The sequence below is a fragment of the Anas platyrhynchos genome, chromosome 1 (assembly GCF_047663525.1).
Source record: "Anas platyrhynchos isolate ZD024472 breed Pekin duck chromosome 1, IASCAAS_PekinDuck_T2T, whole genome shotgun sequence".
NCBI classification, from domain to species: domain Eukaryota; kingdom Metazoa; phylum Chordata; class Aves; order Anseriformes; family Anatidae; genus Anas; species Anas platyrhynchos.
Genome location: NC_092587.1, coordinates 167,002,706 through 167,022,326, shown reverse-complemented (window position 1 = coordinate 167,022,326; position 19,621 = coordinate 167,002,706). Strand labels below are relative to the sequence as shown.

The 19,621-nt window shown below is 36.2% G+C and overlaps 1 long non-coding RNA gene across 1 annotated transcript; it reads right to left on the bottom strand.

The window, feature by feature from the left end:
- Positions 1 to 11,547: 11,547 nt before the first annotated feature.
- LOC110351868 (uncharacterized) lies at positions 11,548 to 18,800 on the bottom strand. The gene is made up of 3 exons (XR_002399869.4): positions 18,670 to 18,800; positions 14,391 to 14,470; positions 11,548 to 13,341 (listed from the first exon to the last, which is right to left on the bottom strand). It is a non-coding gene; the product is annotated as an uncharacterized lncRNA (long non-coding RNA).
- Between the last annotated feature and the right edge of the window lie 821 nt (positions 18,801 to 19,621).

Sequence of the window (19,621 nt, the reverse complement as noted above, 5' to 3'; positions counted from 1 at the left end):
AGAGAGGCAGGCGTCAATGGCTCTGTTTTCTGAAAATAAAAGGTTTCATTTTTTAAGAATTCTTTTCCCCTAATTCACTGTTTTTGAACTGACTGTAAATCAACATTTCTTAAAGAATCTTGGAAGAGATTTGTACCTTGAAGTCTCTGTGTGTAATTAAGGCTCTTACCAATTTGTAACAATTCCTGTGCAACTGGAGATATGACAGCTATTTATTAGTTTCCCTTGCTTCCTGGCCAATGCATTCAAGGAATCCAGAGTTCAAGACACTTACCTTGGACTGAATAAAAGATTTTAGTGATGAGAAGTTTCAAAGAGCTACACATTTTATTAAACAGATTAAAAAAAAAAAAAAAAAAGTAAAACAAAAAAACATGTTTTGTATGCCACATCAGATTCCTTTCTTATCTGGCTGATAATCTGCTTTAATGCTCAGCAATCCATAAGCCTATCATTGTATAAACGTTACATCTCCAGGCTGCTTTTATAGAATAGATTTTATTTTAGGATATATGCACCTGATTTTATACCCCTTCCTCTCTATTGTAAGCAATGTTGATAATGTAACATTATAACACATTGGTTTTATTGCTGTAAAATATAACTAGTTACCAGAATATTAGATCTAGATCTAATCTCCTAATGGCATGTATTTCCATATAGAAAAATATTCAATAGGGTTAGAAAAAATGATGCGTGCATGACCAGGTTATAAAATATTACTTATATTTGAGAGGTTATGTTCTGAAGGGCTTTCAAGGATTATGGGGTTACTGCAATAGCCTCAATATTACAAGAATAATTTGATAGTGAAGTACAAGAAGAGGGGCCCCAAGGATATTAAATTAATTAATTAATTTATATAAAGTTATGAAATATGAATTATTGATCACTAAACATAAACAAATTCAACCCTAACATATAGTTTCCACCCATCAATCAGTTTTAAGGTATTGCCTGAATATGTTTAGAATTTTTTCATAATCTGATGCTGTTAATTAGTTTAGTGCATTACATTAAAAGAATAATGAAAACAACTTGCACCAAAGTCATCTTATTTTAAAACGTTGTATACCCCAGACACTTAAGTAAACTATTAAAATTATTAACCCAGAGGGAGATTAAATGTTTTTGTCTACCTGGTAGAAGTACAATGAAGTTCACATCATTCTTTTCTCCAAACAAAAACTATAGCTCATATACTTTGCAGTCTGACTATCTCTCATTATCCTGGTTTTATCTAGGATAGAGTTATTTTTCTTTCTGGTAGCTGGTATGGTGTTGTGTTTTGGATTTAGGATGAGAATAATGCTGATAACACACTAAGTTTTAGTTGCTGAAGAGTCAAGGACTTTTCAGCTTCTCACACAGTCAGAGAGAATGCTGGAGATGCACAAGAAAATGGGAGGGGACAGAAACAGAACATCTGTCCCAAACTGGCCAAAGGGATAATAATAACATAATATTTGGTGTCATGTGGAACAATAAAACTGAGGGGAGTTGGCCAGGGGAGCAGCCACTACTCTGGGTCTTAGCTAGGCAGTCAGTGGGTGGTAAGCAATTACATTGTGCATCACTTCTTTTTTATATTCTTTTTAATTTTTTAATTCTTTTTATTATTTTATTCTTATATTATTTTTATTCTTTTTATACTTATGTTCATTTTATTTTTAATAACTATTAATAATAATAATAATAATAATAATAATTCCTTTTCTGTCCTATTAAGCCATCTTTATCTCAACCATGAGCTTTTACCTTTTTTTTTTTTTTTTTTTCCCTGATTATCTTCCCCATCCCTGTTCACAGGGTGAGTGAACAGCTGTGTGGGACCTGCTGAGTTAAACCCCAACACATATCAATCACTACTTCTTACCTTTAGGTTCTCTTTGAAAACTAACATGATAGTCAATCATAATGGGGTACTAATATGCACTACAAAGTCAGTATACTGCTTAGAAATTTAAAAATAATAAAAAATAATAAGAAGAAAAAATCCATAACTGTATTTAATATACATCTGGTCTGAAATCAGAAGAAAAAAAAAAAAAAAAAAAGGAACAAAAGTAGAAGCATTCTATTTGCTGGTTTTCAGTCTCTTTGGGTGGAAAGAAAATAAAACTTGTTAATAATTACAGCAAGAATGTAGACACATCTGAATCCGTGGTAGAAAGAGCAAAAGGAAGGAAATTTTTAAAAAAATCTACATATAAATTCTGAAAAGTTAATTACAAGTTAAACCATTTTTTATTGTGCTTAAATTAAGCTTGGAAAACAAACAAACAAACAAACAAACAAGAAATTTACATTTGTTAATCCCAGCAATCAAATTGAAACACTTATAGAAATAGAGTGGATTTTCTGATTACTCTTCTTTGGAAAATTAAATCAGTGTCATTTCTGGATCAATAAAACACATACCAGTTTAAGTTTAGACCCATTCTTAACTAAATTATTATTTTTTTTATATTATTTTTCTCTAAAATTCATTACAACAGAGGAACTTATTTCATTTCCAGATATTGTAGGTTGATTTTCTGTTTAAAATCTTTTTTTCCTGAGATGTTTCTTTTCTTGTTGATTTTTCATAACCGTTCCTTATGAGGCTGGAGAATATAAAAATCAATAGTTTTCTAAATTCTTTGGCTTAATATCAGTTTTATTTACCTCAAAATACTTGGACAGTTGTCTACAAAGTTTTCCTTTGAATATATATGGTAGACATATATATATATGCATAAAAAGGTATGATCTATATATTTTAATATATGAACATATATATTTGAAATATATATATTAAATCAGAAATACATAGAAATATTTTCTGTAAATACTTTATTTTTAAACACTTTCTGTACACTTATTTTGAAAAAACTGCATCTTCTTTCATTGCAAAAACAAGTGTTACAAATATCATAATGGGTGAATATGAGTATCACAGAATCACAGAATCATCCAGGTTGGAAGAGACTCCAAGATCACCGAGTCCAACCTCTGACCTAAGTTCTCCACTAAACCATATCACTAAACTCTACATCTAAATGTCTTTTAAAGACACCCAGGGATGGAGAGTCAACCACTTCCCTGGGCAGCCTATTCCAATGCCTAACAACCCTTTCGGTAAAGAAGTTCTTCCTAATATCCTACCTAAACCTCCCCCGGCACAACTTTAGCCCATTTCCCCTTGTCCTGTCACCAGGCACATGGGAGAACATACCAACCCCCACCTCGCTACAGCCTCCTTTAAGGTACCTGTAGAGTTCGATTAGGTCACCTCTGCGCCTCGTCTTCTCCAGGCTGAACAATTTCCCAGTTCCCAAAGTATATCATCTGAAGCGGTGAACAGTACTAGAAACACCATTCTATATTATTAATCAAAACACTCCTTTGTTATCCTTAATAGAAAACACACAGAGACTTGGGATCTCTTGTGATCTTCTTAATGTCATTGTATTGTAAAGTAGACTTTCACAAATATATATTCAGTTACTTTTCTATGTCAATTTCCATATATCCGTTGTAGTCAGTATAGCGCAGAGCTCATTCTAAATCTTTGGCTCACTTATTTCTCTATTTAGATCCCACACAGAGATTTCTAATAACATCTGAGATGGTATGGAGGGGTTCCCCTAGCCTCTATCTGCTGCTTCAAGAGGATGTTAGTTAAAGGTCCTGTTCTGTACCCATTATTCTACTCACATGACTTTATCCTCTGGGAGGTTTTATATTGCACTAGCTGTGCTTAGTAGGTTTTAAATACTTGCAAGTAAGGTTTTAAATACTGTAAATACACCCAAGATCTATGGTTTCAGTATCCTATCTAAACAAAATTTGCATGAAAATACACTTGTAAAAGACTTCTGTGAAGTGACAGGTTTCATGGAAAGTAAAGCTTTTACTTCTTTACAACTCTATTAACAGGTAAAAGACAAGTTTTTCACAGATGTGAATTTCTTCTTTGGAGAGTTAGCTCGTTTGAAGCTTGGTCACCTGCCTTCTCAGACAGTCTCAAAGAGAAATGCCAATTCAGTCTTTAACATCTGGTTATAGGTAGCTTGCTAGGAAAAAGCACTAAATATATATATATAAAAATATACATAATATAAATATAATAAGTATATTATAATATGTATATATATATATGTATATATATATATTTGCACCTCGAGTACTGTGTTCAGTTCTGGGCCCCTCGCTACAAGAAGGACATCGAGGTGCTTGAGCGGGTCCAGAGAAGGGCGACGAAGCTGGTGAGGGGCCTGGAGAGCAAGTCCTATGAGGAGCGGCTGAAGGAGCTGGGCTTGTTCAGCCTAGAGAAAAGGAGGCTCAGGGGTGACCTTATCACTCTGTATAAGTATATTAAAGGAGGCTCTAGCGAGATGGGGGTTGGCCTGTTCTCCCATGTGCCTGGTGACAGGACGAGGGGGAATGGGCTAAAGTTGCGCCAGGGGAGTTTTAGGTTAGATGTTAGGAAGAATTTCTTTACTGAAAGGGTTGTTAGACATTGGAACAGGCTACCCAGGGAGGTGGTTGAGTCACCATCCCTGGAAGTCTTCAAAAGACATTTAGATGTAGAACTTAGGGATATGGTTTAGTGGGGACTGTTAGTGTTAGGTCAGAGGTTGGACTCGATGATCTTGAGGTCTCTTCCAACCTAGAGATTCTGTGATTCTGTGATAAAAAATACATCTTGTGGTCGCTAGTGGCCCCCTCTTCATGATCTAAGAGAAATAATCTGTGGTTATATTGAAAAATGCTTAATCAGGCATGGTGATTTTTTTTTCTCCTTTTTTTTTTTTTTTTTTGAAAGATCAACAGTATTCTGCACTCTACGTAATTTACATGGTGAAACATAAAACAGACTTAAATCTTCAGGATATTTCAGAGAAAAGAATAGAGAAACAAATGAAGAATCACAGAACAGCTTGTGTTAGAAGGAACCTTAAAGATGGTTTAGCTCTGACCCCCCCCTGCCATAGGCAGGGAGACCACCCACTAGATCAGGCTGCCCAAAGGCCAATCCAACCAGGTCTTAAACACCTCCAGGGCATACACATCTTCTCTGGGCAACCTGTTCCTGCCTCCTCCTCTGGACCCATTTTAACAGGTCAACATCCTTCTTGTTCTAGGAGCCCCAGACCTGGATGCAGTACTCCAATAGGGCTTCACAAAGGCAGAGTAGAAGGGGAAAATAACCTTTTTCTGATGCAGCCCAGAATACAGTTTGTCTTCTGGGCTGGAATTGCACAGTGATGGCTCATGTCAGGCCACCAGGCCACCCACCAGAAATCCCAAGTCTTTCCCTGCAGGGCTGCTCTCAGAGAGTTCTTTTCCTAGTCTGTTCCCATGCGTGGGGTTGTCCCAACCCAGGTGCAGCACCCTACATTTAGACTTCTTGAACCTCATTAGGTTCATGTGTGTCCACTTTTCAAGCTTGTCTAGGTCTGTTTGGATGGCTTCCCTTCCTTCTGCTGTATCAACTGCACCACTAATCTTGGTGTCATCTGCAAACTTGTTGAGGGTGTACTCGATCCCATCGTCTATGTCATTGATAAAAGTATTAAAAAGTATTGGTCCCAGGACAGAACCCTAAGGGACACCACTCATCACCAGCCTCCACTAGGACATAGAGCCATTGACCACCACTCTCTGTGTGCTACCTTCAAGCCAATTCCTTATACCCATCAAATCCATATCTCTCCAGTTTGGAGATCAGGATGTTGTGTGGGACTGTGTCAAAGACCCAACAGAAGTCTCAGCAGATTACATCAGTTAGTCTTCCCTTGTCAACTGATGCAGTCACTCCTTCAATGAAGGTCACCAGATTGGTCAGGCACAATTTGCCCTTGGTGAAGCCATACTGGCTGTATATAAAGGAAGCCATACTTCACCAAGTGTCTCAGATCATCTCTTGCATGTGCACTGGCATTGCTGCCAAAAGAGATCTTCCCAGGCACAGAGGTGAAGCTCACTGTTCTGTAGTTCCCTGGATCCTCCTTTATATCCTTTTTAAAAATGGGAGTGATGTTTCCTTTTTTCCAGTCACCAGGGACTTCGCCTGACTGCCACAACTTTTCAAATATGATAGAAAGAGTCTTGGCAGCTAAATCAGCCATTTCCCTCAGAACCCTGAGGTGCATGTCAACAGAGCAGTTGTGGTGGAGATCACCTGCCCAGAACTGTCTTTGAAAATATTATGTTAATTGCCTAAGTTGCCATGGTCTTACCCTCAAAACTGTTCAGAGAATATATCACTTTGGCCTATCTGACCATGCATCTGGGCTTTTTATGTAAATGAGACTGTGAAGTGTGGCAAGTGCTACCTGTCTGTCTCCTCAGTATGAAGCTGGAACTGTCTGAAGGGCACAGCTAAAAGCAGGAATTGTATCTAATTCCATGTGTCCTCAGCTAGATCCAGCCAGTGTGTATGTCCATATTTCTTGATACACAGCCTTTGATATATATTTCCAACTGTATTGAAAATTGATATTTGCACAGATTTATTTATATGGACATTAAGCCATTAAGCATATATCTACATTATTCTACAATACTATGTGTACATTGAAAAAAGATTTTTTCCATGTTATACATTATGGTGTACGTGTATAATATATATTTTATATACACATTATATACACTTAAATCAATGTTTGAGCAGAGAATTTTTTACTTTTTATTTTGGAATATTAGTATTATGTTTGGGCTTTCCTCCCAAAACTTTTACATATGTGAGCTTCTTAGTTTCTGTACTACGTCTGCATGTACATACCATTATGGCAAATTCTTGGTTTTCAACCAGCCCCTGTACAGTATCCTCAACAAAGCAGCAATGAAATTTTAGAACCAGTAGCAAACGTAGTCTCTGACATAGTTGTTATTTTTCTTATTGTTTCTAGGATGCTACAAAATCTGTCATCTGTATCAAAAATTACAGAAACTGTGAGGAACCTCAGATGTACCTGGTCTTGGTCTCACATTGGTCATCACTGAGAGCACAGCCTCATCTTCAGCTCTTGTATTTAATTTTTTTCCCTGCTAAATTCCAATTGCTTCAGCTATGTGATGGTGCATGAGCTAAATCTGCAAGTGCATACCTAAATCACAAACTGATGGATGCTGTGTGTTGGCTAGAAATGTGCACTTCACCCATTAGTTTTTATAACTACAGAGCAACTTTTCCTTATCTAAGTACACACAAAGCTTCCCCCATGCCACTCTTCTCCCTTCTCCTCCCATAAACAAACAAACAACAACAAAATCAAAAACAACAACAATGGGAAAAAGCAAACAAACAAACAAACAAAAAACAGGAATAATGTGGATACTGCGGAACATTCTTGAGGCACATGGAGAAAAGACACAAAATGTCCAAAGTTCAGAGCAGCTGTGTGAGCTATCATTGTCATAGCTTGCTCAAGCATACCCTAGCTTGAAGCTTCCTTGATTCTCTATGTGTTAAAAGTTCCTATTAACTCTGGTACTTGTGGTGTGTGTGATGTGTTTGTGTGTTTCTGGATCAATGTGGCAAGCCAGGAAAGCCTCTCAGATCTGGAACATGAGGAAGTGTGGTGTAGAGTACCAGTAAGAAGTTGCACATTGCTAAATTAGCTCTAGCAGAGTTTGTTTATGCAGATATTTTGACATGGCATATATACAGCTTCTGATGCTGATCTTGGCCAAGAGGATGTATAAATATTTTTTCATGATACTTGATTTATTTAAAAATGTAAAATCCAGGTTGACTCAAAAAGAAGGAACCAGAGCAGTTTACCAGACATGACTCTAACAATTTGAATTTGATAAAACAAGGGGATAATGGAGGATTTTTTCTAGCTTCCTACTACCTCAGAGAATAGATCTGGTCCACTAGCCACAAATAGAACAACCTGTTGGATATAACATAAATAAATAAAAGTATTTTTTCAAAGTTATTATTATGTTTAAGAAATGCCATATTATTCTCATAAAGTCTTTATCTGGGATTCCTTGACCAGTCAGGTATATAAGAAGCAGGTAGCTCCTTAATTTTTTTACTTCACCTTTTCAATTAAAAAATAAAAATAAAATAAAATGTTGCAGTGTTACTGTGTGAGTCACATAATCCTGTCTTTAAAAGAGCCAACGTGACTCTATTTTGCAGTTCTCCATCCAATCTATTCTCCCTCCAAATACTTCTGACAGCATCATATAGGTGGACCCATCTATTCTCTAAGTTTCTATATCTCATAGGTAGCTATATAATCACAACCATTTGTGTTAAATGTTAAATGTTAAAAAATAAATTCCCTGTTATAAACTGAAAACTGTCTCTTTAGAAAATTGTTAAAGTAACTTACAGAACATGTAGCATTTAGTCATAAATAATAGCTTTAGGCACAGAAAGGCAAATACTGTGATTCTGAAGGAAAAGGAAAGCTTTATATTATAATTACCATGATTTTCAAATACTAAGCCAATCAAACACTTACTTCAGTATATTGGATACTTAACATGAAGTCACAGAATCACAGAATCACAGATTTTCTAGGTTGGAAGAGACCTCAAGATCATTGAGTCCAACCTCACAGCTAACAGTCCCCACTAAACCATATCCCTAAGCTCTACATCTAAACGTCTTTTAAAGACTTCCAGGGATGGTGACTCCACCACTTCCCTGGGCAGCCCATTCCAATGTCTAACAAGTAAAGTAGATTTTCAAAGCAACAAAGTAATAACAGACATTTCATTTCAACAGCAAAACCTTAAAAATATAAGCATAAAACAGGAAAAAAAATGTATCTTCAGTGTAAGTCCAAGTTCTTTTCAAAAACAATTAATTTTTCATGATTTTCTACTTATTATTAGATTTAAAAGGATTTGTATAGGACACAGTTAAGATATCTGTAAGTGATGTACATCTTTAAGATTCATTTTGCAAAATGAAAGCCCAAATAACGTAACTCTAGTGAGAATATGTAACTGTAAAAAATGACTAGCAACTTTAAACTAAATTTGAATTTGCATATCCTGGCATGAGCCTAACTTTGCAAATGGAAAGGTTGATTCAAATAACCATCTTTACAGAACAATTCAGTTTTCTCAACTCATTATTTCCATAAAAATATTTTACTACTAGGTATATCAATGAGGTTAAACTTCTTATTTTATTTTTTTCCCATTTATTTCAGTGTTTTTAAATTAAGAGCACTGAAAGAAATGTTTTTCAGTGTTTTTAAATTAAACTTTTGCCTCATCAATGTCTTTTTTTTACACTCTAATAAGCCTCCTGAAATTTTATTGCCTAGTACAATACAATGAGAAAACGAAGTAAAACTCTTCTAATGAAATGCAAACAGCTATGTAAAACATACAAGGACACAAGATCTATTTATACAGGAAATTACTGCACTGAACTATAATATACAAATATTTAATATTATTAAAAAAAGTTATATATATATAAATTCAGTATTTGAACATGCTATATGATCAAAAATTATATCATATAGAGATCTGTTTTTATAATAACCTGTTTAACAGGAGAGAGAAGGTGAAATTGGTTCTATTTAGGAGAGAGAAAAAAAGCAGTAACCATATCAAATAGACTTAGAAAAGGAGTAAGTGGTTGACACATGGCCAACAAAAGTAGAAACATATCTAACTGAGAGTTTCAAACTCTAAATTATTTTAAGATTGAGTTTCCTCCAACTCTTTATAATAAATAAATCTATTGTTCAAGGTGGTCAATAAAACTTTCATAAAAGAGTTCTTATCTGCACCCATTCTGCATATTCTTATATCTTTCTCAAATGTAATGACTATGATAGTTTCATAAGTTCCTAGTAAATCAAAGTTGAGTCAGTACAATAGTAAATATCTGATATGCACAAATTCCAGAGAAAAGAAAAACACAAATGTAATAGAAAGTGATATTATGATAACAGGTATTTATGTAAACCAAAAGGTGGAAGAATTGCAGATGGTTCATATAGTGATGTTTCTCCTTCACAAAGGTTGTCCTTATTTCTAGCATCACAAACACTAAATATCTATGAAATAACTTTTTTCCCCCTAACAGTAAGAAATCCTTACTGGTAAAAATAAATAAATAAATAAACAAACAAATAAATAAATAAATAAATAATAATTAAAAAAAAAAAAAATCTACCATCCTTTATATATATATATATATATATATATATATATATATATATATATAAAGCATACTCTTTATTTCCAAAATTAAGACAAACAGAATCTGTGGTATATACTGAAAAATTCTTTCTCACTATTAGTTTATTATATGGTCACACAGAGTAAAACAAAACAAAGCAGTTCAAATCTGACTATGCAGTCTTTCTTTTTTTATCCTGTCACCAGTTTCCCAGGCAAAGTCTTGGCTCTGTTCAGTGAACTTTCCTGCCGGTTTTTGAATCTCACATAGCCTGCCAAGTCTCTCCTAACACACATCTGCTACAGTACTGATTCCCCTCAGTGACCTGCTGGGCTATCAGATGCCGGCTCAGTTATTGTTCCTGCCAGCACAGGACATGCTGAGAGTGGTCAGATTGCCAGGTTAGCCCTGGCTATGGTACTGTACCACTGCTTCTTCTGCCTGTTTTCCATTCAGCCTAAATTTCCTGCTGCATCACTTCTGTTGTCTCAGAAAGACTTGGAAATTTTCTGATTTCACCTATGTCTGATAAAAGAGTGATGTACCTTTTTTTCCTCATGTCAGATAATTCTCATCAACCATCCTGATGGGAATCTCAGGATGAGAGTCTCATCTGCCTTTGGCTCTTGATATTGACTATCCACAACACTATCTTCTGATCTGACTAAAAATAGATGTGGTTGGATTTTCACTAGAATTTACTACTGCTAGGCAAACATAGCTAAGAAGCTACTGCTAGGCTGAACACTAGTCTGGCACGTGCATTAATCACAAAAATGCTATTTAAAATAAATTCTTAGTTTGGATTTCTTGTTACAATTTTATGTTGAAGAATCCCTAAACCACTATTCCCTTTTCTGCTTATTAAACACATAAATGTTTCCTGAGGCTGAGATCAAACAGCTATCTATCTTCAAAGTACCTCTCTGCTGTTCACCAAAAGCCACCTCACTTGTCTGAACAGCTTAAATGTTGAACTGACAAAGGTAAAGCATGGTGCATATTGCAGCAATGCACTTTCCTAACAGTTTCTATATTCAACAGAAAAATGATTTTTTCCTGAAACTTATGTAACACCAAATATTGCTTTTTTAATGACTCATATGTTTAGTTAATGGTTGTCCACATTACATACAACAACATGAGATGGAAGAATAAACAATTTTCTGAAAAATAAACTGTAGGGTAAGCATCTGTAAAACAATACTTGTAGAAGTAAATCTGTTAGGGAGGTCAGAGCTATAGAAAAACAAAATAAAACAAATTAAACCACGTGTGGTATCACGTATTTATATATACATACATACAATAATTCTGTGCATAAACATATTTATTTATTTATTTTGAAAGACATTTCCTCAGAGATTAACTGTGTTTTTATACTGCAGAGGTTCATAGAGTACACAGTTTACACTGCATGTAGTTCAGTGACAGATCACGGAATATATTATTCACTAAAACTGTTGGTCCAATAAGTTAAACAATTTAACTTTTAGTTATAAAAACTGCATGGTCACACTTTTCAGCATAAATTTGGTGCATACTAAAAAATCCACTTGTTCTTTCTGCATGCTTCAGGTAGGTTTATTACTTCTTGAGTGCTAGCAATACATTTTGTGCATTGAAGATAGGAGAGGAATATGCCCCAAGAATCTATTGCAAGGTAGAGTTTATGCTGTCCTAAGGCTTTAAAAGTTCATTTTTTTTATTTTTTTTTTCTCCCAAGAGGGGAATCTTTTTAATGGGATTCTGTGGAAAAGCCCTGATGGACATGTGGATTATATGGTTACAGGGATCAGTATTGTCAACAGCATACATTTCAAAAATACATTTCCAATTCTTTTTGTTTGTGTAATGGTTTTCAGCCTTCAGGGTTTACAAAGGTTTATTTTTTCTAGCCTAAGCACTAGAAAATGTACTCCTTTTCATGACAGCAGAGATGCTTCCATAACTAAATAATTCCAGAAGTTTGGACTTAAGGAAGATATATTTTTATAATTACATATAAGTTTATGTATTTATACAGTCATATGTATATATTTTATTACGCTTGTGTGTATATATGTGTATCTTTTCTAAATGTCCTACAAATCATAAGAATACAGGATTGCAGGCATATCTATTAATGTTAGTCCCTCTTCCTCAGTAAGTAGTTGCTAATCACCATCACTATCACCTTCATCTTGGAAATACCCTTGATCTAAGCATGCTTTCTTCAAAATCAGTATAAGCTGTTGTAACATCAAACTGTAAAACTTAAAATTTGAAACATGAAAATATTGATTTCAACATTTTTACTCTGCTTTCAAATGGTTTTTATACCATTCTAGTTTCAAATCACTCCAAAAGCATAAAATATCATTGTCATGAATGACCATGATTGTGACACTAATCTTTACTGCTATTTGATTATTCTGTCCATATGCTTTCTGAACTCATCTAGAACAATCTTACTACTGGTGGATATCCTTCATTTTGTTACAGAAGAAAGAAAACTGTTTTCAGGGAATGGTCCATTATTACTCAACAAATACAGAGTTGACTCTACAGAGTGGAGTTTCATTATCACCTGAGCACACAATGTCATACACATCTTTTCCTTCTCCTTCCCCTTCTTCTTCTTCTTCATTATCATTATTATTATTTTTTTTTTTAATCTTTCAAGATATAAATATTTCAATATCCACCTTATTATTTTGGATGAGTAGACAAGATTTCAGGAATGCAAGATTATTTCTCCCACTATATACTTGAAAAAATAAAAGTTATAACTCACATTTAAAAGCTTTGTTTCTTTACATCCTGCAATTATTATGGATACAGCAATTCTATATATTTAGATTATCACAGTTACAGCAATTCTAATTTCTTATGTGTAAGTAGCCACCTTTTTCAAATTAGAATACACTTTCCCCAATATTTAAGTCAAAAGTAAATGATTTTATTTACTGTGACCTACAATAATAATAAACTGAAACCAAAGTATATGCATAGATAGGCACTTATGTATAGCAGAGATTTATGTAGAGCTTTGGAAACTTCTGATCCAAATTTGTGGTTTCTGAAAAAGAATTGACTTCAGGTCCGGAAATAATATTTTGTCTAATACAGTATGCAGACTGTCAGATGATGTCTTCCATAATTGATTGTCCTTCCAAAATTTCTTCCAAAATAGTTTCTAGTATCTGGTAGGCAATAAATTATAAAGAAGAGTGTTCTGTTAGCGAATTCATAACATCTGATCCTTTGTTGTATAATTTTACGGCAAGATGTCAAAGAGACAATTACTTGGGGCCTGATATGGTTGATAAAAATCTCCCTGTACAAATGCATTGTTTTGATTTACAGATTAAAATTACACAGTATGTAGAAATGAAATTAAACAAAATAGATGTTAGCTTTTGATTGCTCTTTTTAAAGTTAATTAAAATTATTTTTCAGATTAATTAGAACAATGTAAATGTTAGGCATTTAAAAGAAGAAAATGAGATTTCAAGGTGAAACCGTGAAAAAGTATTTATTCACTAATATTCAGTTAGGATGGACTTTAGGATAAAAAAAAAAAAAAATGTACAGAGGAGTAACTGCCAGAGTAGAGCAATCATATGCTAGATATTATTTTGCCAGTACTATTTACTGTTTAGATTTTCCGTTTGTACATGCAGCCTTCAGTTTTGCTGGAAGCAGCCTTTTCAAAAGAAGCCCATAAAAAATATAAAATATTTCAGATTTTATATTATTTCTCTTAAACACACTTAAACTTAAACTTGGAAAAAAAATCCTATTAGGTCTGATTTGCATAATATTTTCTAATTTTACATTATAGCAAGAATAAAACCACTGAAGGTGAGAAATAAAAATTTGATGAGAAAAAATATATATATTTGTCATCTAGTTTTATAGCTCTGAAGTCTAATTTTTCAGTCAATACCACAGTACCACAGTATCGTTTTAAAAGTGGTAAGGTGGTTGGGACTCATCAGCACATTTTGTGGTGTCATAATTTTTTTTCCTGATGTGCTATCCATTTTTTTCTGAGATGGATCTACACATAAAAAGATATTGAAATGCTGAGATGATGAAAAAAAAAAAAAGCTAATATTCTTTCTCTTTTTTAGTAAAAAAAAATGCTTTCTTGCCGTATGAAATTCCAAATGCTTGAGACACCACAAGTTTACTCAGTTAACATCTCACAATGACTCAAGATTGAAGGACAGTTGACATCTGTAGTCACCTCCTTTGGCATGACCAAATGTCCACAGGGATTGTTCAAGAGCACGCACCTCTGGATGAAGGCAGCACTGACCTCTGGGGCTGGGGAACAAGCACATAACAAAAAATGTATTGTGGTCAAGCATGTCTTAAACAAAACCAACAGGACAGCAGATACTGAAACATATCCTGGGAAAGGGCTGGAACAGTGACATTTTACATTGTTTATTAAAATTAACATGGTTTGCTACCCAACAGAACTTTAATGAATAGCCATTTGTGAGTGTGCTAGTCATAGCTCCCACATTTATAATGCTTACCAGTACAATGTTTTGTAAAGTATTGCGAATTTTTTACAGACTGATTCACTCTATGCGTTTCAAGGATCCTGCAGCAGTCATTGAGAAAGCAAAAACAAACAAACAAGCAAACAAACAAACAAACACATTTTCAGTCAAAAGACATATGCAGCCATTTGTACCAGACAAGTTCCCTTAAGTTCGACTGAGATGCAAGCTTTCACATATATATGTGCTGCAATGCGCATGCACACATGCATACACACACAAACACATTTTCCCCTTCTGACTCCTGAATTCCTCAGGAGAGTGTTACCTGAATAACGGAAGACAAGCAGTATGCAGTTTGGCTGTCATGTGGCTAAAGCCCAAAATAGGCTTTGCTTTCGGTGTCTGGGGCTGCTAGAGAAGCAGATTTAACAACAGAGGTGCTTCACTTCCCTGAGACCTCTTCAACACAAAGCCTGAGCACACTGTTCCTCTGAGCCAGGCACAGGTTAATGGCAATTCTGTGCCTGAAAACTTAAGTGTTATTAATCAGCCGGTGCAATCTCTGTGTTGTGTATTGTGTTGCATTGTGTATTCACGCTTTCAATTCTACAGATCATATAGGGTGTTTTAGAAACAGTCTCCCATTTTATATTTGTGTATATTGTATAGTGTATACATGTATATATGTATAGTACAATGCATCCAGTATGCACTAGGCTTATTTGAAAGGGGAACTGAGAAACACAAGAAATGCAGCATTTACCTTTTTAGGTTTCTTCTAGGATTCTGTTTAGGTTTCTTCTATTAAAATGTAGCTTTGCATTATATTCTATGTTATGCACAAGAAAAATTAATCTTGAAGAAATTCAAGACAGTTAAATGAAGATTATTTTTGCTACCTAGCTTCCGTAATCTGACAGTAGGAAGAAAATAAAACAATGGTGAGGGCAATTTAATCATTATGGCAGAAGTTTAATTTACATGTTTTGAGAGTCCAGTCATACAATTTGAATTACAAGGTCTGGATTCTAAAGAACAATGATTTTTTTTAAACAATACATCCCAGAATTCATTATTAGCTTAAAAAGGACACACACACACACAAACACACAAAATAAAAAGAACAACTACAACAATATTATTTGAAGAATGATAAGAAAAAGAAAAATAAATAAAAACTAACTAATGAACACAGGAAACCAGTTGAACTGAATTGAATAACTCATAAACACAAATAACTCCCAAATCTATTAAATAGTGAGTTTAATTATTTTTAGTTATTTTTATTTTTTCTTTACTTTGAATATTTGTTTTCTTCAAGTCAGCTATAAATGGTTTCCATTTTGCATTTGGACTTTTATTTTTTCAGGATAGTGACACACTGTTTCATTGCATTCAAGCAGATTCTGATTGGATCACCCACCCCAAAAGCTATTTCAAATACAATTTCACAAATTAAAATTGTTAAAAATAAAAAGTTTATAATATATATATTAGTTTGAGTAACTGTTGCATTTCTCTTAAAATTATGATGTAACAAATAGCAAATACAGAAATCTGGCAAGAATTTAGGCTAAACTAAGTGTCTCCCCTAAGAAGTTCCCCGGAAGTACCAATAATTGATTAATATTGATTATATTGATCCATGGACCTCTGCTGTTCTACTTAGAAATGGTGAGGAACGTGTATTTGTTTATATATTGATCTTTGTGATAAAGTACTCATATGCAATAAACAAGGATGTATTGGTCTTAGATTTTGAAGGTGAAGGAATAGGAAACTTTATCATCCAAAGCATAAGCCAGAAAGGTTTGAATTTCTTCCATATAGAAAACTTCAAGTTACAAAATCTATGCTAATTTGAGCTTATAACTGGCAAAACAGAAGCTGACTCTGTACCAAAGGTTACATGTTGATCTTTATTATTTAAACTCTAAGTCAATATTTCATAGAATCATCAAATCATAAAATTATAGAATGGTACAGGTTGAAAGGATCATCTAACTCCAACCCCCCCGCCATAGGTAGGGATACCACCCACTAGATCAGGCAGCCCAGGGCCTCATCCAGCCTTGCCTTGAACACGTCCAGGGATGGGGCATCTACAGTCTCTTTGGGCAACCTGTTCCAGAGCCTCACTACCCTTACAGTGAAGAATTTCCTCCTAATATCTAGTCTAAATCTATCTTATTTTAGTTTAAGACCAATCCCCTTTGAATTGTTATTATCTACCCAAGTAAAAAGTCCTTCTCTGTCTTCTTTATAAGACTCCTTTAAGTATTGAAAGGTCACAATGAGGTCACCCAAGAGACTTCTCTTCTGTAGGCTGAACAGGCCCATCTCTCAGCCTTTCTTCATAGGAGAGGTGCTCCAGCCCTCTAATCATCATTGTAGCCCTCCGTTGGACTTGTGGAAATGTCCACATCTTTCTTGTGCTGGGGTCCCCAAACCTGGATGCAGTGTCCAGGTGGGGCCTCATGAGGGCAGAGTAGGGGCTACAATCATTTCCCTTGCTAGTCGTACCTCTTTTGATGCAGCCCAGGATGCACTTCACCTTCTGGGCTGCAAGCATGCATTGCTGGTCACGTCAAGCTTTCATCCATCAGAACACCCAAGTCCTTCTCTGCGTGGTTGCTCTCAATTAGTTATTCTTCTAGTCTGTATGCATGTCTGGGATTTTCCTGGCTCAGGTGCCGCACCTTGCACTTGGACTTCATGCAGCTCACATGGGCCCACTTCCCCAGCCTGTACAGGTCCCTTTAAATAGACCCTCTTTGATACCAACACCACCACTCAGTTTGGTGTCATCTGTAGACTTGCCGAGGGTACACTCAATCATCTATGTCATTAATCCCCTTGATGAATCCATGCTGACTACTCCTCATAACCTTCTTCTCTTCCAATTGCTTGGAGATGGCATCCAGAACAAGCTGCTCCAACACCTTTCCAGGGATAGAGGTGAGACTGACTGGCCTTTGGTTTCCCAGATCCTCCTTCTTGCCCTTCTTGAAGACCAGAGTGACATTGGCTATCCTCCAATCTTCAGGCACCTCTCCTGTTCTCCAGGAACTTTCAAAGATGATAGAGAGCGGTTCGGCAATCACCTCTGCCAACTCCCTTAGCACACGTGAATGCATCCCATCAGGACCCATGGATTTGTGTGCGTTTAGCCCACTCAGACGCTCCCAAACCACACCCTTGTCAACAAAGGGGGAGATCTCCACTTCCCAGACTCTTTCTCCTCCCTCCAGGGTCGAGGAGTCCCGGGGAGGAGTCCTTGAAGCAAAGACTGAAGCAAGGAAGCATTCGGTATCTCCGCCTTCTCAGTGTCTCCTGTTACCAGGACACCCCCCTCATTCAGCAAGGAACCCACATTATCCCTAGTCTTCCTTTTACTGTTTACATACTTTAAAAAAAAATCTTTTTATTATCCTTTATCTCTTTTGCAAGCCTCATCTCTAGGTGGGCTTTAGCCTTCCTTGTCGCGTCCCTGCAGGCCCTGACAACACTTCTACACTCCTCCCAAGAGGACAGGCCCTTTTTCCACATTTCATAAACCTTCTTCTTCCCTAGATGAGCTCCTTGCTCATCTACGCAGGTTTCCTGCCCCCCTTCCCCAATTTCCTACTCTTAGGGATGCACCGATCCTGAGCTTGGAAGAAGTGCTGTTTAAATGTAGCCCAGCTCTCACATGCACCCTTGCCTTCTAGCAACCTAGCCCACGAGATGCTCCAAAGCAGGTCCCAGGAGAGGTCAAAATTGGCTCTCCAAAAGTCCAGGGTTGCAATCCTGCTTTTAGCCTTACTTCTTCCACCAAGTTCCATCTTGAACTCCACCATCTCATGATCACTGCATCCCAAGCTGCACCGAACCTTCACATCCCTAACAAGCCCATCACTGTTGGCGAGGACAAGGTCCAGGAGCACCCTCCTCCTCGTCGGCTCCTCCACCACCTGCGTCAACAAACTGTAGGAGCCGTTTGGACTGTACATGCCTGGCCGAGTTGCTTACCCAACAGATGTCCAGAAAATTGAAGTCCCTCATGAGAACCAGTGCCCGTGATTGTGAGGCTAGTACCAGCTGCTTGCAGAAGGCCTCATCGACCTCCTCCTCCTGATCTGGTGACCTGTAGTATACACCCACAACTGTCGCCCATACCAGCCCACCCCTTAATTCTTATCCACAAGCTCTCCACTTGTCCTTCACCCTCCCCCAGCTGGAGCTGGGTACACTCTAATTGCTCCCTCACATAAAGGGCAACCCCACCCCCTCACTTCCCCAGCCTGTCTTTCCTAAAAAGGACATAGCCCTTCATGACAGTGTTCCAGTGGTGCAAGCTGTCCCTCCACGTCTCAATGATCGCAATGAGATCGTGACCCTGTGACTGAACACAGATCTTGAGCTCATCCTGTTTATTTCCCATGCTCTGTGCATTGGTGTACAGGCACTTTAGAGAAGCAGCAGGCACATTTATCCCTGGAGAGATGCGAGAAGAAGAAAATTCCGGATGGGGTATCAGGATCGTCACCTTTTACGAGGAGCCCTCGGACGATCCTATAGGAAGCCTGACCACTAGTAAAGACCGATACAAAGAAGTTGTTAAGTACCTCTGTCTTCTCCTCATGTCATTATCTATTCTCCATTTTCATTTGTCAGAGGCATTACACTCTGATATCTCTGATTAATTTCTGATGAAAACTGAATAAAGATGTGAAGATCATTTTGACTGTTATTTTAAATTTATTCTTCTATTTCCAGTTATCACTGACACCGATGAAGATAATTCCAGAACAAACCTTAGAGACATTTTGAATACAGCAAATATTGTAATTGTTTGCTCACTGCAATGCAGAGACATGCACACAAGTATTGGATACAAATACATTTTAAAACCTGTCATTAAGGCATTCTGGCTAAGGTTTGTTCTTCATTTAGTCAATGGATTGAAAATAAACAGTCATGA